Source organism: Carassius carassius, chromosome 36 (genome assembly GCF_963082965.1).
Source record: "Carassius carassius chromosome 36, fCarCar2.1, whole genome shotgun sequence".
In the NCBI taxonomy this organism is placed as follows: Eukaryota; Metazoa; Chordata; class Actinopteri; order Cypriniformes; family Cyprinidae; genus Carassius; species Carassius carassius.
In genome coordinates, this window is record NC_081790.1 from 640,149 (window position 1) to 656,817 (window position 16,669).

The window sequence follows — 16,669 nt, forward strand, 5'->3', positions numbered from 1 at the left end:
CCACCTATTTGTATTTTTTTGTATTTTTTATTCCTTATTGGGTTTTTTGTTCTGTCGCTGTTATGTTGCACTGCGGAGCTCTGTCACGAAAACAAATTCCTCGTATGTGTGAACATACCTGGCAATAAAGCTCATTCTGATCTTCTGTTCTAAATCTGTTTTACTCATAAAACTATGGTTTTATCAGCTGACAATTTTCAAAGCATGTTTTTCAATCATGTAGCATGACTTTTAGTCCACAAGGCTGGCCAGGGGCCATTCCTCGCACCTCGCTTCATACATCTGAGATGATTTGAAAGATGCCAGATCTTCTAATCGTTGTAAGTGATCTCTGGCTAATTTGGTTCTTCAAACGAATTTGCATATCTAATGAAAATATCTGATTTGAGATGTATAAGATTACTGCGCGTTCCTGTGTTCCCCAAAAAGGGCAGATTTATCGAAACTTGAAACCACGATCAGCAGTTTGGCTGGTGGCAAGAAAGCAACATAATAACATTATATAATTAAACCTGGTGAAAAAACATGACCATTTTCTGGACATTTATAAGGAAACAGCCAAGTGAAACAAAACTACATAAATGTTATAATAGATAAATGAAATGTGCACTGTCTTTATTTTATTTATTTTATATATCTGTCAGCACTCAAATTAATGCAAGACTCAGATTAACTGTACAGCACGTGTGTAAGACTATAATACAATTACAAAGTTATTATTTTATCACAAATAAATATTTCAACGAGTAAAACTGCTTTCTATAGTATTATACTGTAGATTGCAACTTGTGCAGTCAAACTGGGCCCCTTGCTTAAGGGACCCCACAAACATTTACTGTATCATGCGTCGACTATGGCCAGAGATACTAATATGTTCATTTCCTGAAGAAAATGTGATTGGTGCATGGCATTGCAAAAATCGCCCCTCAGTTGCTAGGGTGTTTATAGACGGTTGCTAGGGCATTGCATGCAATTTTATAGAGTTCATAGACTGAGTTAACACTTAGCTAATCACTATTAGCATGTGGCTATTCACTGCTAGCATGTGTAGAAAGAGCAAAACCTCCATGTTTCTATGACATTTCTATCCAAAGATTTCCCTTTTGATCTGTTTTCAGTGGAGGTCAATGGGGTGGTATGCACACATCCGATTTCAGATTTTTTGCCGATACAGATTTTTTGCAGATTCCAATTTTCTTTCTAATAATTATAATTGACAGCATATACAGTACAAACTAAAATCTATGCAAATTTCAATGCAAAAATTGTTTACATAATAAAATAAATTATTAAACATTACTATTCCCACAATCTGGACCAAGTTACAGATTTTATCTCACTTAAACATTAAAATTATTTAATAATTTTAATAATTTTAGTACAATTTAAAATTTAAACAACTTTCTAAATAAAGTGCTATGTGAATGGAAAGAGCAAGAAATAGTTAACCTGAAATTAGTTGCTATATGTAATAAAAAAGATGTCATTTCCCACTATATTTATAAATGGTAATTCTTCCCCCTAACCTTATTAAATGTGTCCTTTTCACATCCAAATCTTACTTTGTTTCAATTAATTCAGTTAGAATAACAAGAAACTGTGACTTTTAACCATTCAAATGCAGTGGTGCTTAGTAATGAAGTAGATTTTTCATTCTTCATTTTGGTACATTAGATGGCACATTTTTCAAGTATCTTTACTTTACTGGAGTAGTTTTATTTTGACTAACTTTTACTTTTACTTCACTATTACAAAGCATAAGATAGTACTTTTTACTTCACTACATTTCATAAAACATATCATTACTCCTTATAATAAATCACATGCTCCTACACACAGAAGAGGTTTCTGATTCATGAACAGACTGATTCTTTTTAATGAACCTTTTAAATCGGATCGCAACAAACAAAACGTTTACGAATTAGAATTGCAGCTGTTCTCGAGTCGGCAGCTCACTGATTCAAATGAACCGTTTCGAGTCTCCAGTGAACTGAATTCACATGTAAGAACCCTGATATCTTGTGAGCGCGAGCACGTCTGATGCTGCTAAAAGTAAGTTATTAATGTTGAAAATCATATTTAGGTCGAAAGTGTCAGTTGTTTGTCAACTAAATCTGCTGTAAAGAGTGATCTATTGAAGCCCAATGAACTGCTTGAATGCAGATGATGCAGACACATCAATCAGTGTCTCTATGTTTAAGGTAAAAAAACAAAACAAAAACAAAACAGAAACATTAAAATAACACAGATTAAGTCAAATAATTCATGCTCGTTCAAATTCCCCGCTGCTGTAATGTTAACAGTTTTATCAAAATGCTATGCATGCCCTATGTGCGTCTGTTTTTATATTGTTTATCAACAGTATACATTTTCACATTGTTTGGATTAACTAGTCGAGTAGACAGATACGAATATTTATTCATAACCATACTGGAAATAAGTCAATATTATTAGTTGTTGCTAATGTCTAGCTAGCAAGCTTGCTGGTGCTAAATTGAGGTCATTTAAAAAAATAAAGTGCAAATATTTTTCTTTAACCACCTAGAGAGATTAAATCTGGGGGAAAAGAAAGCATGTGATGTTCAGAACAAGGTAACTTCAGTAATTATCAAAGTGATAAGTGACGTCCTCTGAGGTTATCTGGCCAGGAGTGTTTTTACACCACAGACAAGGTTTGAGAAAAAAAGCATTCTGAAAATATAATTATATTATAATTATATAAAATGTTCTTCTTAACTTCAGGCCTTATTCTCATGTCATATATAACTGTGATGTTCTGTGAAACAACAAACTTTAAGCACTTTTTTCTTCCTGGTGAAGATCAGATGGTCAGATCTGTTTTCTCTCAGGTACATCGCAGTGAAAGCATCACTTTTCTCATATTTACTGTTTAAAAAACTCTGTTAATGAATATCTGTGCATCTAAAATGCAAAAAGACATACAACTTGGGTTGTTAGATGTAGCCTATTATGTTATTATAGTTTTTTAAAGCAGTGTATATTAGATAAATGAGGGGGCATTTATTAGTGCATTAAATAATATATATAAATGTGCTAATTAGTACATCTTACAGATCTAAAAAAAAAAAAATCTTATTGCTTTCATAAGCAAGATCCCCGATAGTGGGAACCCAAATATTGTTAAAACTAAAAAAGAAAAAGTAAAAAAGAAAAAATATCTTGTTTGCGTACATCTTTCTTCTGACAAGCTAGGCCTATATGAAATATATAACTGCAGAAACAAGATCATGTAGAATTTTACTTTTTTTAAATGTCACATCACAATCAGGACACAAAAGATTCATTGCACAAAGAAAATACAAGCTTTGTGTTCAGTACAGTGTCTGATTGTAGAATGTGAAGAGCTGCTGGATTCAGTGCAGCAGGAGGAAGAAGAGAAGAGAACAGCAGAGGAACAGAAAGCTCTGAGTGACAGTGGAGCACCATTACACAGGTTCCCCTCACAACATGAGATGCTCTCCACAGAAGGATTCTTTGTTGTTGCTATGGCATCACAAACAGATTGAGAGGCACAGCCTTTTACATCCATTGACTGCCCTCCGTAACTTGCTGATGAAAATAAAGAAAACACAGGTTTAGCTAAGCTGGAAATTGGTAAATGTGATATGTATCAAACGCTCAAACATAGAAGTGATCAAAATAATGACTTCTTTCTTTTCCAGATTCTCACCTGTTGCTTTAAAGCAGCGGTCTTCACTCCCTGAACACCTAATTATGTTTGAGCAACTCTGTCCATCACAAGAGTAACACATCTTTCCATTGGGAATATAAGAGGGATCTACAGGACGAAACCATGCATTATTTTATCTCCTGTTCAAAATATAACATTTAGTTTACTTTTTTTTTTTTTTTTTGCATTTGGTCAGTAAGGCACAATACCTGGAGCATATCGGTCATTACACTTGTCTGTGTTACAGCATTCAAAAGATGTCTTTCCAGTGCCGAGGTTCATGGACCCACGTACACAGTCAGCAGCACAGCCTTTAACCTTTACTTTAGCAGCAACACCACCTAATAACAGGAATTATTCAGAAAAGACCTGTTCAACGCATTGCTTTGATGGAAAATATATTTCTAAATGTCAAAAAATGGCATTTTCTTATTTCAGATATTGATTCAATTTTAATACAAATTATACCGTTAGCATAACAATCTGAGAAAAAAACAAATGAAATAGCTGAAATTGAAATACAGTATTCTGTGATTACAATTATGAATTATGTGAGGAAATTAGAAGTTTTGTGAGAAGTTAATTTCCACTGAAGCAGCACCAGTAAAAAAAAAAAAAAAATAATAATAATAATAATAATAAATAATAAAATCTGCATCCCCATCAGTCAAATATAACAGTGAATTTTACTCCATCATATTGGACTTACCAGCTTGTGACACTGATGTTAAACTCATGCACTTAGAAGATCCACTGGGACACGTTCTTACAGTTTGATCTGCACACGAACCTGTCACACTCATACACTCATAACAGCTAAGAGAGTGTCCTTTAGTAATAAAAGAGAGAGAGAGATCAATGATCTGTATTACTCAATAACATTACAAACACTATTTGTCTTTTTACCTGCAGTGAAAAGAACGAACAGAAGAAAAACTGAGATTTGCAGATCCATCTTTGATCAGGAGGTAAATGAAATAGCGTTCCTCTATAAGCACCTATATAGCTTTTCAAAGGGGAGTGTCTTTATGAGAAAATGAAAGTATGACAGAAGAAGACGTTATTAAAAACTGAAGCTTCAGCTTGTATAATTAACTTGCCAGTAAAGGGAGGTTTAAACTTAAAGAATTACAAGGATTGTAAAGGTCTACTTAAACCAACCATCTTAAGGGGACAGTTCACCTAAAATGAACATTCTGTCATTAGTTACGCATCCTCATGTCATTTCCAAACCAGTTTGACTTATACTCTGTGGAACACAACGAAAGATATTTTGTGTCTCTTTGTTTTGCATGTGCTTTTTCTTTGTCCATAAAGTAAAAGCAATATGGCTTCAATGTTGTTTGGTCCCCAAAATCCTTTAAATCATCTTTTTATGTTCTGCAGTAGAAAGTAAGTCATACATTGACTTAAATGTTTTCAAGATGGTGCCGCCAAGTCCGGTCGCCGTCCAGCTCGCTCTGCTTAAATTTTGTCTTTATTTACTTTTTTTTTTACCTACATTTGCTTTCTCTTTTTACACACATAACCTCTGCACTGATCACTTACGACAAAGGAACACTTTTGGACATTGACATCACTTTTTTTTTTATACAATTTGGTTCAAAAGTGAGCTGTGCATCTGTAGAGGTAGTGGGCGGGACTGTTTAGAGATTAGATCATTTCAGCCAATCAGAAGAGCTACTTTGTGTCGTTGCTGAGTAGGGGGAGGCTGCAGACCTGGAGCCGGTATACGCCCCAAGCAGTTTTACGCCCCTGTTGTTCCTCATGCGTCCAGTAGGGGGAGGCTGTATATTAGTATATGAGCCTAGTCAAATATCAGAACAGCAGACCATATCTTTATGTATGATAGCAGCAGACCTTCTTGAAGCGATAGGAATTGATGTATGTTAAATAATCTGCTAAAGTTATTCTTGTTGATTGTATTGTAATGATGCAACATTTATTATTTATAAACAATTGATGCGATATCAATTCAAAAGATGGGTCAATTTATTTTGAGAGTCAAAAGTACTTGATTGAGTCAGATGTTCTGTCTGATTCAAACTTAGCTAACCACGTGTAGATTAAGCTGCCCCTAGTCTTCTCTTTACCTGCTCTGTCTCACTCACTTTTAAAATGAATAACATTTTTATTTTTATTTTTATCTTGTTGTCTGTCCTTAGCTTGCGTGGCATGGCTTCTTCTCTTAAGACCCTGTTTACTCCTTGCATGTAAATATACTCCACATGGTTTCTGGAGCAACATTAGAGTGGATAATCACAAATGTGTGATTTTTTTTTGACAGTCTATGATGTGAACACACAAAATACACTTTTATAATAGGCAAGTATTTTGTCAAATAATACATACATACGTCATGCATGATAAAACCCACATTAAAAACTTTGGTCCCATATGGTCTGAATGTAGATTTTGGTTGTTTCTTATAAATAAGATGATGTAATTCTCTAATGCATATCTTAATATACAGTTTCCTTAAAATAGCTTACTGATCTGGACAAATGTATGTACACTTCATATTTGTTTTATCATACTCTGTCTTTAGTTATTTAACTTGTATCTCAAAAATCACATACATGGAAATGTTTTTCATGTTATTTTCAATTTTCTCTGCACAGTCCATCATCAATGGACAAAAAAAAAATTCAAATTGGCTTGACACTTTTTCCAAGTATTCCATCAAGAAAGTGTCTGTGCCGTTGTTCATTGAAGATCAGGAGCGAATTGATGTTATCTACACTCACATGACTTCAGTTCTGGACAGCACACACACACACACACACACACACACACACACACACCCAGTTACCAGATCAGATTCATTATGGATGTCCTTTTTCCAGAGGTAGGTCTTGTGTGTTAGTTGTGCTCTGCATGGTGTCATATTAAAATTGTTTTTAATGTCAAATATTTTATCCATAATGTTAGACCATTGCTCTAAAAAAATAGTTTTGTGCTTAATATAGAAAAGGCACTTTTGATTTTGTTGTAAAAAAACAACTAAAAATGCAAAATGATGCTTTGCTTATTCGGGCTGTGATAACTCTTTCTCTGGTAGCCCATCTTCTGTGCTCTTGCTGTTGTGGAGCATGTGTCGAAAAAAAAATGTTGAAACATGACATCCTGCCATTATTTATAGATAACCATTGTTTCTACCACTATGCAACTTTTGCTTTTTTATTTTTTTTATCAGTGAGTGGGAGCATTTGGCAGCACAATTGTTTTTCGCACATTTTCAAAGAGAATAACTGACTATAGCATTGTTTTTCAGATAAACAGGTATCTTAACTAGCATGCTTCTTAAATATCTGCAAATATATTGTGGCATTTTTTATGCTTTAGTAGAGTCCAAATCTTACATGCAGCACTTTTAAACAAAGAAATTTGGCAATTTAGAACATACACTGACAATGTCAAAACTCCTCAGTGCTCAAATAACAATTGACATTTACATTTAGCCTAATCATTTAGAAAAAAAGGGACTTGTGTTTTTTTTTTTTTTTTTAAGATAACTGCCGCGCTCCTCTTTTCCTATTCCAGCTCACAATGACCAAAATAGAAACATTTTCATATGCTGAAAGGTTTATTTCATAAATCAATAATCATTAGAAGTACAAAACTTCAGAAGGGGATTTGGGCCAAAATAAGAAAATAATTAACTTAATTAAGGGTTTCGAAAAGTTTAAATTACCTAACAAAAAAAATCCCTAAATAAAAATCAGGAAACCAGAAGAAAAAAGAAAGTTCACAAAACAAAAGGCAATAGCCAATCAACTGCCAATCAACTGCTTAACAAATAATCAATTTACAAACAACAAGTATAGTGATAACTGTTTTAATAGAAGTTTTAATCTTTTGCCTGCGCTGCCGCTTTTAAGAGCGCCCTTCACAATGCAAGCTTCCTCATCCCACCGAGAGCAGAGACTACATTACCCATACACCCTTGAGATTTACAAGTGAAAAGCACATGCGTCTCTTTTGCCGCTGTCAGTGTCAACTTAAATTGTCCGGAGAGGGTGTGAAACTCGCACACTCTGCTCAGTAAAAATACAAATACAGTGAACAACTAACCTAATATGCTCTCCTGGGGGGTATTCCAGAAAGCAGGTTATGGGACATACCCCGGGTATGTTTAAGAGTAAGTAAGCTTATAACCTCAAATTTCGGTTCCAAAAACGGAGGTAACTTTCAAGGTATGTTAGTCATAGCAACTCACTCTCTGAACTTAACCTGCTCCAGAGCAGCATCTGTTCCAGGGTTAGTTCACTTCAGCGAGCCTTCAGATAGCGCACAACATTATATAATATTACAATATGTAATATAGCCTATTATATTGTAATGAATTAAACCTTTATAATCATCGGGAAGAAGGAGGCGGGAACCGGCGCACAATCAACGGAAAACTTTAATGATCAAAATAAACTCAAAACAGCGCATCAGCCCCTCGCGGACGACTCATGTGCAAAAATAAAACCCAAAACATAAACTAAAGCCCAGGCCTGGTCCTCTCTCGTCCTTCACTGTCGTCGCTCCAGTTTTATATCCTTCCATCTCCTCCGTGGGACTCGAGACCGGTGGGTCGAACAGGTGTAGCTCATCTCCAATCACTCCACCGGCCTCGCTCCCATGTCCCTCGGCCCCGCCCCACTCGTCACAAATATATATATGATGTGTTAATGAGGAAGCGCTAAATTAAGTAATAAATAAGGTAATATATTATTCTAATATGATTATTTATTTTATTGGCATATATAAGAGTTAGCTATAAATTATGTATTAAGAGGTATGTATAAATTATAAAACACTATGACAAGGTAATATTTAACTTATATATATTTATATATTTAATTTATTACATGTTATATCTCACACATGGAGTGGCATTTTCTATAATGTCTAAATTCTAAATCAAAATATATATTTCTGATATGACTTAATGTATAATTAGCATAAAACAAACAATATAATTCACATTCTCAAGGATAAAAGATTAAATGGAAAAAATAAATAAAAATGATTGCACAGCCATCAATTAGGTGGCGATATGCACTAAGCAGGTAAACAACTAATGAACAAAAGAAGAAGAAAGAAACAGCTTGGTGCACTTTTTCTTAGCGTCTGTTTCTATAGTGACTGGTCGATTCGTCGCTCTGTTGAGAATGTCTTGAGTCTTAACCAGGAACATACTCTGAGTTGAATGAACTTACTCCCGGACCACATACCTCGAGTAAAGCAAGGTTTGGGGTTAATCAACCGAGAGTTCAGGGTTTAGTTCACAGTAAGTTAACCCTGCTTTCTGGAATACACCCCTGGCTTCAGTACTGAGTACTAAAATAATACGGTCAGAATCAGCTGACTCGCTGGCTGACCCCCCAACAAGCCAGAATGATATCGCTGCAGGTCAGACGCAAGCTAATAAAGTAATGCAGTAGCTCTTTCTAAGGGTATTTTTTCAAAATCCTTTTGCACATTTTATGTTCAGTAGCTCTTTCTAGCTCAAGCAAACCCACAAACTAATAAAAGGATTTATTATTTTTTATAAGGTCGTCTGTTGACTGCTGTATATAAAACCCCTTCAATATAGTTGTTGTTACCTCAGTGGATGAGGCAAGTCTCTTGGTTTCAGTTTACAGAAAGGAATAAAGTGTAGGAGAACTTAGAGCTGAATCTCTGCTGCTAGGAAAGTGAATCTCTGTCGCATAATAAAAAATAAAAAAACTACTCGCACACAGATTCTTACAAAGGAAAGTCAACAGTGTCAACATTCGACATCACTACACAACAAGAAGTTGTCTGTTGCAGGAGACCAATGACAGAGCTTCAATAATAGAGCTTCAAAAATATCAAGATTTTTATTTGCGGATTGATACTTTCCATACTCGCATCAGTATCAATAAAGCATTACTTCAGGATTGATAATGCGCACTCTTTATCTTGACAATAAAAACACACACATTGTTCAACCAATATGCATGTTCTTCAGATTAATGTGTATTATATATATATACAGCCACGTTTCAGCAGGATAACATTCAGCACCTCTTCCAGTTTTCCATTGCGCTGTTCTGTATTGTTACAATACAGCCACAATCTTAGCCACAACCCTTGTTCACTGACTGCAATCAACACATCTTCCACACATCTGGGAGACAAATGCTGTGCCTTTAAATCCATGTCAAGTCTGACCCCATCTCTAAAGGTTTAACTATAATCTAAAAATCTCTTAACTAAATCTTCTAAAAATAAATGAATAATCACATCTCATGCGCTTCAAAGCTCTTAATTCGTTCTGCGGAGAGAGAAAGCAGACAGGGACTGGAGGAGATGATGCAGACATGAGTGTGTCACTGCCAGCTCATAGCATGATCATAGCATGATTATATCGTAAAGTACTGCACCTCTGACAGCGAAACATTCGCTATTTCTAAGAGAAAAATGAAAGTGGCAAAAAAAGAGGAAGAGATGCAATCTAATGAATCGAGAGAGAGAGAGATGCGGAGAAAGAGCATTAATAGCGGCAGACCAAACTGTGAGTATTGATGATAAAATACTGTTACAAGCGTTTTATCTTCTCTGGGGTCTGTTCTCCGTACGTGGATTATTCAGATGTTATTGTGTATAATTTAATATCTGAATGATTTGATATGATCCAGCATCGTTAGGTTATTCGAAGCTCATCTCGAGTTGTTAGCAACAGGTCCTTGAGCTCACCTTATTACACAAACATAATTAGATTGTAATTTATCATTTAACGTGAGGGTGATACTGAACATATCACCGTCACATTTATATATATATATATATATATATTTTTTTTTTTTTTTTTCAGCGCTTGCTCTCTCTCTCTCTCTCTCTCTCTCTCTATTTTTTAAATCATAATACTCTTTCTATAATAACAGACAATTTTACTCACTGAGAGATTAATTCAGTAAGGAATAACGATCTCATAATTGCCATGTACTGTCAGAGTCGTGCATTCATTTGAACGGTGAGCTTCGATGTTGACTCGCTTCTCAAATCTCAAAATGCTTTTATGATGCACAATTAATTTAAACAGTCAGTAATGTCTTAAGATGGATCATATGGGTTAATAAACCTGATGCTGTCACGTAACCTACAAATCTGCTTCAAAATGTTTTTTAATTGTTAATTATAATACTCTTAATATTGAAAAAAGCAAATCTCCTGTACAAATTCCAGGAATTATGAAAATGTACACATTTTATCGATTAGATATTTAATGTCATTTTACTCACTCAGCGGTTTCATTGATCTTAAGCATATGATGTCATTACGTTGTTATGCCACCAACCAATCACTGCACAGCTGATCAGGTGATCTGCCCTTCCAGTGACCATGACAACACAGTGATCTCACACAACTTCATCCAGATCTTGCTTGAAGAACAAAATTAGCTTTGATTGTTTATCAAATCAATCCTGCTTCTAAACTGTAGATGAAGATAATCAGACGCTTGTGTTTTTATTTTTCTAGTTTCTCATGATCCAGACAAACCTGAAGAGATTCATTCTGATGATTCAGATGGAGACACAGGCGAGGTCAGATATTACACATCATACACAGAGAAATATATTCAAACTATGTACAAATTATGCAGCAACTTATCATATTAATTTTAATATTATTTAAAATAAACAGTTTTATATCCATAGTTAGGACAGGCGGTGTAGAAGACTGTCTTGTTTTTACATATTTTGCATGTTTTCATATAAATGAAGCTTTACAGTATGTTACTGTACTGTATGATACTGTATATACATTTAAGACACTGACAGTAATGATTTATTATTATATAATATTATTATTATTATATTAACAAAATGAAATTTTTAGAATGAATTTCACTGTAATAAATGCTGGAATAATGCTGGCTGACACGTCTTGTAAAAATAAATCTGAATAATATTTCTGTTTACGAAAACTTGTGTTTAGTTTGATGTTGTTGCATACTATCTATTTTATGACACAAGTTCAGTGAGGAAAATGTGTTTGTTAATTTTAGGCACAAATGATCACAGACTCTTTCACTTCCTCAGGTATCTGAAATATGATTTTACTGGAGAAGATCAGAGGCAGAATCTCTTTCATCAGAGTTTAACCTGCATTCTGCTATAAAAATAAATTCCGCTATGCTGTCACTTTTTCTTAATTCTAGCTAAATGATGTCTAAAACTTTGTATTGCTAGCACTTCTGATGTAAGAAATATTTCATTTGCATGTCTCTTTAGATTTAGTGTCAGTTAAATTAATACACGTAAACTGTACTGTAAATGAATGGTTATGAAATAAATTCTAGTCTGAAAATATTTAAAAAAAAAAAGTTTAGTGAAGATGTTGAAATTTCATTGCAAATATGCAAATAAATCATCCAGACATTAATGCTTCATTTGTTTACTTGCACTGGAAAAACTGACATCAGCTTTGTTCACATTTACAGTAAATTTACAGTACATCACAGTAAAGTCCAGGATGTCTCTCTAGTCTTAACTGCGGTGTGTTTCTCAGATAATTTCCCAAATAAGAAAGAGACAGATGTGATTGAGTGACAGACAGAGTGTCGCTCTCTGCTGGAGATCAGCAGTATTACAGCCCAGAACATCATCATCATCATCATCATCATCATCATATCAGACCTTAGAAGAGGTTGATCTTGCAGACCTTTAAATAAAAAAATATATATAAATATATATAAATGTAGTGAATATCATGAGAATAATTCACATCTGGAACATTACTAAACAGTATGACTTTTACCAATCAAATCAGTATCAACAAAATCTTGTCTGTTATCAGAATCAATTTGCACTGAATATACAAATTTATAAATAATCATCATCGTCCTGAGAGTAATGTTTTAAATATTACATTTGAATAGGAAACGTTGGGGAAAACTAAATGAAACTGTTCTGTCTGAATCTGAACCCCCAGCAGGAGACAGCAAGAATAATACATGAATCATTACAGAAATAATTTCACTTTCACTTTCTCTTTCTCAAGGGCAGTGCATAATAAACCATGTGGACTTTTGAAGAATTCCCAGATTTATGTCACATAAATATAAATGAAAACTAGTGAATTACTGGAGTAAATTTACATTCTGATAATCCTCAATATTTTCATATTTAAAACATTAACTTTAATCAAAACATTTCTTAAAATCCCTTAGAATAATACTATCATTAATAAAGGCAATTCATCTGTCTCACTACTATAAAGAGTCAATTCATAATGTTATCAGATAAACTAATTTAGCAAATTTTTATTACAAGCATAAACATTAGTTATTATTTAGTCTTGTGCTCTGTGTGTAAACATGTCAATGTCAAAGTCACCTTTATTTATATAGCTCTTTAAACAAAATACATTGCGTCAAAGCAACTGAACAACATTCATTAGGAAAACAGTGTCAATAATGCAAAAATGATAGTTAAAGGCAGTTCATCATTGAATTCAGTGATGTCATCTCTTTTCAGTTAAATAGTGTCTGTGCATTTATTTGCAATCAAGTCAATGATATCGCTGTAGATGAAGTGTCCCCAACTAAGCAAGCCAGAGGCGACAGTGGCAAGGAACCGAAACTCCATCGGTGACAGAATGGAGAAAAAAACCTTGGGAGAAACCAGGCTCAGTTGGGGGGCCAGTTCCCCTTTTGACCAGACGAAACCAGTAGTTCAATTCCAGACTGCAGCAAAGTCCTCCTGGTCTCTGTTTTGTGTCTGTCTTGGAGCGTCTGGGAGCCGCTCCGTAGAGGGGGGGTACTGGAAGGTCATCTGTGACTGGCCCTGACTCTGGAAGGTCATCGGTGACTAGCCCTGACTCTGGAGGGCCATCTGTGACTGACCCTGACTCTGGAGGGTCATCTGTGACTGGCCCTGACTCTGGAGGGTCATCGGTGACTAGCCTTAAATCTGCAGGGTCCACAAGCACCTTACTGGCCTCTGGAAGGTCAACCGGAACCTCACTCAACTCTGAAAATTCAACAATCACCTGACTCGACTCTGGAGAGTCCACTGGGACCTGACTCGACACTGGAGGGTAAACCGGAACCTGACTCGACTCTGGAATGTCAACAGGAACTAGCCCTGACTTTGGATGGTCGACGGTGACTAACCCTGACTCAGGAGGGTCCATGAACACCTGACTCGAATTAGGACTGCCTGTGGAGACGTGAGACACCTCGGCTTTGGACACCGCCTCTGGAACGGCCTCGGGCTACCACCTCGGTAACGGCCTCGGGAACGGCCTCGGGCACTGCTTCCGCAACAGCCTCGGGAGCGGTCTCGGGCACCGCCTCGGCCTCCGGAACAGCATCGGGCACCGCCTCGGCATCGGGTACCGCCTCGGCCTCCGGAGCCGCATCGGTCACCGCCTCGGCCCCCGGAGCCGCCTCGGCATCGGGCACGGCTTCGGCCTCCGTAACAGCATCGGGCACCGCCTCGGCATCGTGCACCTCCTCGGCCTCCGGAGCAGCATTGTGCCCCACCTCGGCCTCCGGAGTAGCATCGTGCACCGCCTCGGCCTCCGGAACAGCATTGGGCACCGCCTTGGCCTCCGGAACAGCATCGGGCACCGCCTCGGCCTCCGGAACAGAATCGGCACCGCCTCGGCCTCCGGAACAGCATCGGGCACAGCCTCGGCCCCCGGAACATCGTCAGGCACCGCCTCGGCATCGGGCACCGCCTCGGGGACGGCGTCGGCCTGCTCGGGAACGTCCTCCTGGACGGCAGCGGCCCGCTCGTGAACGTCCTCCGGACTTTGAGGAATGGTAGGTGCCTGTCTCCTCCTCCTCCGCCCTCTATGATGGCGAGTCGGTGGCACCTTGTCTGGAGACTCAGGCGTTGAGTCGGCCATCTTGTGCTGTGACTCTAAGCTGGGGACTGGGCTGGCGGCCATCTTGGGCCATGACTCTGGATCGGTGACTGACTTGGGCACTGGTGCTGGGTTAGCGGCCATCTTGGCGGAAGAGACAGGAGTGGCTGAGGCATCCCACGGAAGCCCATGCTGCAAAAAGTACACGAATTCCCAGAATTCCAGTGTCTCTAAATGCCCCATCTCCTCCTGAGAAACTGGATCATCCAGCCCGGTGTTGAAATAATCCTTCAGGGCCGCATCTTTGTATCCCATACCCTCGGCCAGGGACCAGAACACCTGTGCCAGGGCACCCACCTCATTGCCCTCTTGGCCGAGGGCGGTCAACCGGAGATACTTTGATCTCCGCTCCGCCATTTTGGCTGGGGAACGGGAAAAAGACATACCGCTGTATCTCAGTGGGACGGAGTCCTTCTGTCACGTACGGTGATACAAGAAACAAGGAGAGATCCAAGTGCAGGTATGAGGTTTTATTTAGGGCAAATCCAAAAGGGTAAACAGTCCAGGCAGGGTCACAACCAGAGTATCCAAACATGAAACAAAACAAGAACACACTGGAACAAACTGGAGACAGGTGGGGAACAATCAATTAACTAAACAAGGAGGAAGGTGACCAAATAAGGAGACAGGAAGTGATAATATGATACACACCGTGGGAACAGGAGGACACCTAGTGGAAACCCAGGGAACACAACCCAGACACTGTGACACATGTTTCCTGATGATATCTCCCAAGGGTAACATATAAAGCGTGAAGAGTAGCGGCCCTAGTACTGAGCCTTGAGGTACTCCATGCTGCACTTGTGATCGAAAGGATACATCTTCATTCACTGCTACGAACTGATGGCGGTCATATAAGTACGATTTAAACCATGCTAATGCACTTCCACTGATGCCAACAAAGTGTTCAAGTCTATGCAAAAGAATGTTGTGGTCAATTGTGTCAAACGCAGCACTAAGATCCAATAAAACTAATAGAGAGATACACCCACGATCAGATGATAAGAGCAGATCATTTGTAACTCTAAGGAGAGCAGTCTCAGTACTATGATACGGTCTAAATCCTGTTTTGTTTGATTCCATGATGTATTTTACTGAACATGAGTATTTACAATGCAAATCCAAATTATTTTAATTTACTGTTACTTATATCTTGTCTTTAACTTTATTCAGATCAGATTCTGCAGGTAAAATTACAATAATAAGGTGACTTGACTTGGACTTGACTTGACTTACTACAGGACTTGACTTGACATAACTTGTGACTTGACTTGACTTGACTTGCCCAAGAAAAAAATACTTGGGACTTACTTGAGACTTGAAGGTTAAGACTTGAGACTTACTTGAGACTTGCACATGTGTGACTTGGTCCCATCTCTGGATGTTTTATGCAATAATTCCTTTGTCAACATATTCCTCTGTCTCTCCAAATCACTGTATGCTGCTGTATCATCCGCGCCACAGGGATGCGCTGTTTCTGAGTATTCAAGTTGTTTAAAGTTCATTTTGTTTAAAAAACTTTGATATACATAAGTGTATGAGGTGGCAAAGGGGCCTTTTACTCCACACACTGGGCAAAAGGCACACAGTTCTGACACAAATACTTCTGCTAAAATAATGCTGAAATAATGATTCTGAAAGCATAAAGGACATGCTACAGCAATTTAATATAGATTTACAGTATTAACAACAGTAGTAACAACAAATTATATTTTATTATATATGATTAACATCATGTTTTTAATATGATGGTTTCATTCCAAACATGGTGATTATATCTAATATGAACACCCAACATAATATATGATATTTACCATCTGAATCAAACCATGCCATCTCAACAAATGGAAAAGTCAGCCATCTATTAATTATCATGTTAATTACTGTGCTGTTAGCCCCAACAGCTGGGGCGCTTTTTACCCCAAATACCATACTTTTACATATTCTTCCGTTATTTTAAAACTGTTGCTTTAATAATCCTTAACAAAATTGAAAATCAAAATATATGCATTAATTTGAGCAATTCTCATTTGCTGCTTAAATCCACAAAATTCTTAAAAAACATCAAATATTAGATTAATTAGG

General features: G+C 37.2%; 1 long non-coding RNA gene and 1 pseudogene across 1 annotated transcript; one reads left to right on the plus strand and one right to left on the minus strand.

Annotated features, from left to right (window-relative positions):
* Positions 1–3,374: 3,374 nt before the first annotated feature.
* On the minus strand, positions 3,375–4,428 carry LOC132116843 (urokinase plasminogen activator surface receptor-like; annotated as a pseudogene).
* A 5,540-nt stretch (positions 4,429–9,968) lies between these two features.
* LOC132116603 (uncharacterized) lies at positions 9,969–11,835 on the plus strand. Its single transcript, XR_009425647.1, has 3 exons — positions 9,969–10,223; positions 11,189–11,253; positions 11,752–11,835. It is a non-coding gene; the product is annotated as an uncharacterized LOC132116603 (long non-coding RNA).
* The last annotated feature ends 4,834 nt before the right edge of the window (positions 11,836–16,669 follow it).